The following is an 8,328-nucleotide window of genomic DNA, read 5'->3' on the forward strand; positions in this document are numbered from 1 at the left end:
TGTCTAACAACGTAATGTCTTGTAAGACTTCTATATTGCCTTAAAGGGGAACTGCACCCGTTGAGTTGGACTCATTCATTGGCTTGCTCCTCAAAAAATGCTGGCAGCCATGACAGAAGCCAAACATGAGTTGGCTTGGGGGGTGTGGTTTGATGTGGGTGTTTCTTGAGCGCCACCACCAGGACACACCCATCTGTCAGAACTGTTATGGCTCTCTCTCCTTGTTGAGGATCAAAGGTGCTGGCTAGGCAAAGATTTGAAGATAACCAGATCCCCGTCTCCTGAGGGAGTTGGCCCAGTGTTATGACTTAACAACCAGTCATAAATGGTTTCTAACTTTCTGCCTCTCAGTATCCAACAAAGGAATGTGCTGTGTGTAGAGAACTCTAACATCAAAAGATTGGACATTGGAACATTAGTTTTGAAATCCAAACGTTTGGAATGGTTGTTGGGGATCCAAACAATAGTGATGTCATTAAGGATGGTATAACAAGATAACGGTAACTCTGTACCTGTACACATCCTAGTTAACAGGTTTGCATCTAAATGTTGTATAAAATAAATGATTAAGTATAAGAATACTTTTGTGAAGATAATGTGATTCCAGCCTTCTAAAATGAGATAATTGTTTTCTATGTAAACCTATGCTCAGTCAGTGGCCACACCCAAGTGAGCACAGACATTGTGTTGGCGCGATGGACCGCTCCCTTTCTACCCGAGTATAAAACCTTTTGGAACTAAATTTACATTATACCAGAGAACATGTGGACGTGGTCCACATGTTGAAATGGTTGAAACTACAAGACCAGAAAATGGTAAGACCCGCTGAAACTCTTGACGAGTGAAGAAGGTGAAGACTAGACCAAACATTCACAGTCTGCAGCTGGGTATGTAAAGTAGTCTAGGACAATTGACCAAAGAAGGTAGGAAGAACAGATCCCTCTCACCACAGTGTGGTACACCTGGAGGTATCTATTCTAAGAACACTCCAAGACAAAGAAGCCTACAACTAAGAAGGACATTGTGACCTCTGGTGGACAACCAGAGACTTACATCGAACTACTGCCCATAGACTCGAGCGGTTTCAACAGAGAGACGACAGAGAAAGACATCTACACGTAAATATATGTTGCATTTCTTATTCGAATGAGCGGTTGTTAGGGTGCTAAATATTCATATTTATGGTGATTGTAGTTTCCAAATGTATGTACGATAAGTCCACACTAACTCTCTCCCGCTCTTTATCTTTCCACACCCCCTTTCCATTGTGTAACAAGCCGTCATATCGTGTTAGTTCACTAGGGACCTGTTTTCATTGTATTATGTTAGAAAATCAATAACCTAAACCGGAGTAGTCCAATTTGTGTATTTGCTGATTCATCACTTAGGTTAGGGTTCGTGCAGATTTACAAAGTCAAGGATGTTCAGAATGAGACTGATAATTAATAATTGACTGTTATGGATGTAAGAGATAGTTAGATCATCTTTAGAGTTTAAGTTGGGAGATAGTAACTCAGTAAACAACTTTTCCCATGGTGCCCCAAATTCCTAATGAGTTAATTGTTACATGATTCATTTAATCAAGTAATCATTAAATGTAGTAGGTAATTATTTGATAAATAGCAGTCATCACATTAATGATAGTCACATCACAACAGAATCTTGCCCACAACAAACAAACCTCCTGCAGGTTGAGTTCAATAACTACAGGCAGATGTATGGTGAGATGGCAGAGGAAGCTTTTTATTTTATTTATTAAACTAAGCAAGTCAGTTAAGATTAAATTCTTATTTTCAATGACGGCCTAGGATCAGTGGGTTAACTGCCTTGTTCAGGGGAAGAATGACAGATTTGTACCTTGTCAGCTCAGGGATTCGATCTTGCAACCTTCCGGTTATTAGTCCAATGCTCTAAGCACTAGGCTACCTGCCACCTTTGAATAGGTCAGTAGCCTACAGAGTAATATGAGAAGAATGCAATGTGACAAATTTGATTTGATTAATTTGTAATTTATCAAACCACTTTTTTAGAATATCTACATAAATTCAGAAGCTGAATTTATGTAGATATTCTAAAATAATGTTTTGATAAATTTCAAATTAATCAAATCAGTCACATACACATGGTTATACACATGGACTTTTCACTGTATTTTGCACCAGGAGGCTTTGTGTTGCAAGTCATTAAAGATGGATAACGTCATGAAGGTGGTTTTTGGTGAACTGGAGAAAGACTTCAACGTTTTTTGCTCGCCATTCACCGTGAATCCCTCTGATCTGCCCGTCAGCATCCATCTTGAAATAATAGACTTGCAGTGTGACTCGGATATGAAGGGCAAATTTGCCGCAGCTGGCTTGGACACATTTTATCAGAATCTCTTGCCAGGTTACCCCAACTTGACAGCCCTCGCTGCAAAACTGTTGTGCATGTTTGGAACCACATATCTTTGTGAGCAAGTTTTCTCTGTAATGAGCATAAATAAAACAAAGCTGCGCTCAAGGCTCACGCACAAGCACTTGAATCACATCCTGAAGTTGGCTGCAACTCAGGATGTGACGCCTGATATTGGTGCGCTGGTGAAAGCTAAAAGATGCCAGGTATCAGGAGTCAAATAAACTATGCAACCCCACTTAAAGTGCTGCATGAGACACCCTGATATAGTTCTGTGATCTGTGATATACTTCTGTGAATCACTGAGGCATTGTGTGTTTGTGTGTTCTTTTTCTTTAGAATTTTCAAATAAACTTGAGGTGTTTTATGATTAATAGTGATGTTGTGCTTGTACTATTGTGGACACACTGTCCTCAGGCTCCAGCTTTATGTTTTATGTTGATCGTATTAAAACAAAGAAAACAATCTGAAGTTGTTGTTTTTAAGTTATATATACCATGATTTTACCGGTCCGGCCCACTTGGGAATAGATTTTCCTCCATGTGGCCCCTGAGCTAAAATGAGTTTGACACCCCTGATCTAGACAATACACAAACATGTATGAGCAACGACCTAAGTTGTCAAAAGGTAGCTAGTTAGTTAACTAACTACGTTAATGGTAGCCAAAACATTAGCTAGCCTGCCTCACTTTATCAAAAGATAGCTACCTACATAACCAGCAAGAATGTTATATAGCGTCGTTGGCTAAATTATACCAGATAGCTAGGACATTATGTACCAGTATCTCTGGTTATACGCACCACCACCATTCGATGCACACCAAGCTAGCGTTACTGGTGCAAACTTGGGGAGCGACAAACTCCAACCACCTATTCCGCATACTAGGCTACTAGTACTAGCACAGATAGAACAATGAGACTAGTTATACAAATCTTTGGCACTGAGGTCCTCTGGCAGGGCATGCAAACTATAGAACTTTGGTTTCCACTAGTTACCACAGCCACAAAGTCAAAACGTTGTCTGTGGAGGCATGATCAATGTGTATAAGTATTTTCAGTCTCAAACCGGCAGGAGGCGATGAAACAACAGAGCCCCATTCAATGAAGGGAAGCGGAAGGATGATTTGCACGTGGAGATTTGCAAAATTAAGCTTGATTTGTTGATATTGTAATCCAAACCCAACCTTCATTTACTCGTTGTGACACAGGTTCCAAACTCAGTTTTAGACTAAACTGACTTTATTACCAAAATTATCCTATTTACACTTTGTAGTAAATTTTAACACTAGAATACATGTTTCTGACTCATAATGATGCCACGTAGGCCATTTTAAGGGCAGTCTCTCAGATTTTTTGTATTGTCAAATTTTCAGCAACAGTCAGGAGAATAATAGTTTAGAGTTGTGTAGTGAACAATTGTTTATTTTGTTTAACAACAAATGTACAAGTTGTAGGCAAAGTAACATTTTCTTTTTCACATTAACATGATGGTCTTTGGTATAGATAATGTTTTGATAAAAATGTATTTGACAATAAATCCATTTGATATTAGATGGACTCCTCCTTTCACTAATGTACAGCAATGTCCTTCAATGTTTTGGAAAGTCAGAGGGAGGAGGGAGAGAGGGTGGAAGAGAAGGTGGGAGGGAGGGAGGGTGAGAGAGAGAGACAGAGAGAGAGAATTGAAAGCGAGCAAGACAGAGCGCGCATGAGAGAGAGGGAGGGACTGTGCTCAAACCCTACACCCCAACCCGTGCACTCCATTCTGCCACTTCTGGTCTCTTGGCCATCCTACCCCTACAGGGGGTCAGCTCCTGCTCAGCCCAGTCAAAACTCTTCTCAGTCCTGGCACACCAATGGTAGAACAAGCTTCCCCCTATCGTCAGGACGGCGGAGTCCTTACCCATCTTCTGAAAATGTCTAAAACCCAATCTCTTCAATGAGTATCTGAAATACATCCCACAGGGCCACACACCCTCCTTTTCCTACTAGCACTGACTGCTGATAAAAACAGTACTTTATTGACAGAAAATGTACTTGCTACGACTGTGATATGTGGTTGTCTCACCTATGTTAAGATGAATGCGCTAATTGTAAATCTGACTAAAATGTAAAATGAGGGAGGGGAGGGAGGACACAGCAGAAGGAAAATAAACGTGAGCTTCAACGATGATTACAATCACAGCACATGAGTCACTGTGACTGTTACCACAGCCATATCAGAGGCTGTGGCTCTGCTGGCCTTATCCACAGACATTAACAATTGCCTGGCTCTTAAGGTAACAGAGATGCTAGACTGTAGTAAGAATAAGGCTTGCTTAGACTGGAGCTAGGCCATCATTGTAAATAAGAATTTGTTCTTAACTGACTTGCCTAGTTAAATAAAGGTTCATTTAAACAAAGGTTAATTTAATTACATAGCGTGAGTGCTACAGGCTATGGTATTTCAATTTATTCTATGGTTAAAGCTATTTACAGTGAGGGGGAAAAGTATTTGATCCCCTGCTGATTTTGTACGTTTGCCCACTGACAAAGAAATTAGCAATCTATAATTTTAATGGTATGTTTATTTTAATAGTGAGAGACAGAATAAAACAAAGAATCCAGAAAAACGCATGTCAGAAATGTTATAAATTGATTTGCATTTTAATGAGGGAAATAAGTATTTGACCCCCTCTCAATCAGAAAGATTTCTGGCTCCCAGGTGTCTTTTATACAGGTAACGAGCTGAGATTAGGAGCACACTCTTAAAGGGAGTGCTCCTAATCTCAGCTTGTTACCTGTATAAAAGACATCTGTCCACAGAAACAATCAATCAATTAGATTCCAAACTCTCCACCATGGCCAAGACCAAAGAGCTCTCCAAGGATGTCAGGGACAAGATTGTAGACCTACACAAGGCTGGAATAGGCTACAAGACCATCGCCAAGCAGCTTGGTGAGAAGGTGACAACAGTTGGTGCGATTATTCGCAAATGGAAAAAACACAAAAGAACTGTCAATCTCCCTCGGCCTGGGGCTCCATGCAAGATCTCACCTCGTGGAGTTGCAATGATCATGAGAATGGTGAGGAATCAGCCAAGAACTACACGGGAGGATCTTGTCAATGATCTCAAGGCAGCTGGGACCATAGTCACCAAGAAAACAATTGGTAACTGAAATCTAAAATCCTGCAGCGCCCGCAAGGTCCCCCTGCTCAAGAAAGCACATATACATGCCCGTCTGAAGTTTGCCAATGAACATCTGAATGATTCAGAGGACAACTGGGTGAAAGTGTTGTGGTCAGATGAGACCAAAATGGAGCTCTTTGGCATCAACTCAACTCGCCGTGTTTGGAGGAGGAGGAATGCTGCCTATGACCCCAAGAACACCATCCCCACCGTCAAACATGGAGGTGGAAACATTATGCTTTGGGGGTGTTTTTCTGCTAAGGGGACAGGACAACTTCATCGCATCAAAGGGACGATGGACGGGGCCATGTACCATCAAATCTTGGGTGAGAACCTCCTTCCCTCAGCCAGGGCATTGAAAATGGGTCGTGGATGGCTATTCCAGCATGACAATGACCTAAAACACACGGCCAAGGCAACAAAGGAGTGGCTCAAGAAGAAGCACATTAAGGTCCTGGAGTGGCCTAGCCAGTCTCCAGACCTTAATCCCATAGAAAATCTGTGGAGGGAGCTAAAGGTTCGAGTTGCCAAACGTCAGCCTCGAAACCTTAATGACTTTGAGAAGATCCTCAAAGAGAAGTGGGACAAAATCCCTCCTGAGATGTGTGCAAACCTGGTGGCCAACTACAAGAAACGTCTTACCTCTGTGATTGCCAACAAGGGTTTTGCCACCAAATACTAAGTCATGTTTTGCAGAGGGGTCAAATACTTATTTCCCTCATTAAAATGGAAATCATTTTATAAAATTTTTGACATACGTTTTTCTGGATTTTTTTGTTGTTATTCTGTTTCTCACTGTTCAAATAAACCTAACATTAAAATGATTGACTGATAATTTCTTTGTCAGTCGGCAAACGTACAAAATCAGCAGGGGATCAAATACTTTTGATGTTTTCATGTTTTCATAATTAACACTGTCATGACGTGGCCCTCTTTGGGTATAGCGAGTACCCTCCCTCTCTCTCTCTTACCACCTCTCTCTCCCACCTACCAAGGCTCTGTTATCGCAGGTCGTAAATTCCATGAGGAGACTCTCTTTCCCCCCCGGCCATGCGGTATAGAGAGAGGGTTCACAGTAGAACAAAGGAACTTCTTCTACCTCACAGAACTTGAGAACTGAACAATATCCAGGTTTTGGAGAATGTGTAAACGGTCGGTGGAGAATTCAGCTACGACCGGTCCATTTTGTTTTATGATTGTGACCTCAGGAAAGACAATACAGCCACATTACCATAACTCCGTTCTGAGGCTTGTATCTAATTATTGTATAAAATGAATGAGTAAAGATGAAACTATTTGTGAAATAGTGTAATGTGATTTTAAATTGTTAATGTGAGAGAATTGTATTTCTGTTTAAAGTTTCACTGAGTCATTGGCCCGCCCCCATGAGCACAGACATCGATCTGGCCTCATGGGACAGCTTTTCCACAGTTCCGAATAAAACCCCCACCTGGAGAAGCCCACTTCAGACCATGCGTATCTCGATTACCGAGAGGGCTAAGGTTTGAGTAGAGACCATGCGTACCTTCAGTATAAGCTAAGGTTGTAATGGTTGTTAACCTGTTATGGCTAGGGGGCAGTATTTTCACGTCCGGATAAAAAACGTACCCGATTTAATCTGATTATTACTCCTGCCCAGAAACTAGAATATGCATATAATTATTAGCTTTGGATAGAAAACACTCCAAAGTTTCTAAGACTGTTTGAATGGTGTCTGTGAGTATAACAGAACTCATTTGGCAGGCCAAAACCTGAGAAGATTCCATGCAGGAAGTGGCCTGTCTGACAATTTCTTGGCCTTCTTGATTATCTCTATCCATTACAGGGGATCTCTGCTGTTACGTGACACTTCCTACAGCTCCCATGGGCTCTCAGAAGGCAGCAAAAAGCTGAATTGTGGCTTTGCAGGCTCTGGCTGAAAAAAAGTAGCGCGTTTGGATAGTGGCTGGTTACAGTACTGTGAGACTCAGGCTCGTGCCCGAGTCGACCCCATGCTTTATTTTCTTTCCTCTGTTTACCTAAACGCAGATTCCCGGTCGGAATATTATCGCTTTTTTATGAGAAAAATGGCATAAAAATTGATTTTAAACAGCGGTTGACATGCTTCCAAGTACGGTAATGGAATATTTAGAAATCTTTTGTCACGAAATGCGCCATGCTCGTGACCCTTATTTACACTTCGGATAGTGTCTTGAACGCACGAACAAAACGCCGCTATTTGGATATAACAATGGATTATTTTGAACCAAACCAACATTTGTTATTGAAGTAGCAGTCCTGGGAGTGCATTCTGACGAAGAACACCAAAGGTAATCAAACTTTTCTAATAGTAAATCTGACTTTAGTCAGGGCTAAACTTGGTGGGTGTCTAAATAGCTAGCCGTGATGGCTGGGCTATCTACTCAGAATATTGCAAAATGTGCTTTCACCGAAAAGCTATTTTAAAATCGGACACCTCGATTGCACAAAGGAGTTCTGTATCTATAATTCTTAAAATAATTGTTATGTTTTTTGTGAACGTTTATCGTGAGTAATTTAGTAAATTCACCGGAGGTTTGCGGGGGTATGCTAGTTCTGAACGTCACATGCTAATGTAAAAGCTGGTTTTTGATATAAATATGAACTTGATTGAACAAAACATGCATGTATTGTATAACATAATGTCCTAGGTGTGTCATCTGATGAAGATCATCAAAGGTTAGTGCTGCATTTAGCTGTGGTTTTGTTTTTTGTGACATTATATGTTAGCTTGAAAAATGGGTGTCTGAT

At 41.0% G+C, this 8,328-nt stretch overlaps 1 long non-coding RNA gene across 1 annotated transcript; it reads left to right on the top strand.

Annotated features, from left to right (window-relative positions):
- The first annotated feature begins 385 nt into the window (after window positions 1-385).
- LOC123743755 (uncharacterized) lies at window positions 386-3,941 on the top strand. The gene is made up of 2 exons (XR_006770584.1): window positions 386-1,118; window positions 2,163-3,941. It is a non-coding gene; the product is annotated as an uncharacterized lncRNA (long non-coding RNA).
- The last annotated feature ends 4,387 nt before the right edge of the window (window positions 3,942-8,328 follow it).

This window comes from Salmo salar, chromosome ssa07 (genome assembly GCF_905237065.1).
Source record: "Salmo salar chromosome ssa07, Ssal_v3.1, whole genome shotgun sequence".
Lineage (NCBI taxonomy): Eukaryota > Metazoa > Chordata > Actinopteri > Salmoniformes > Salmonidae > Salmo > Salmo salar.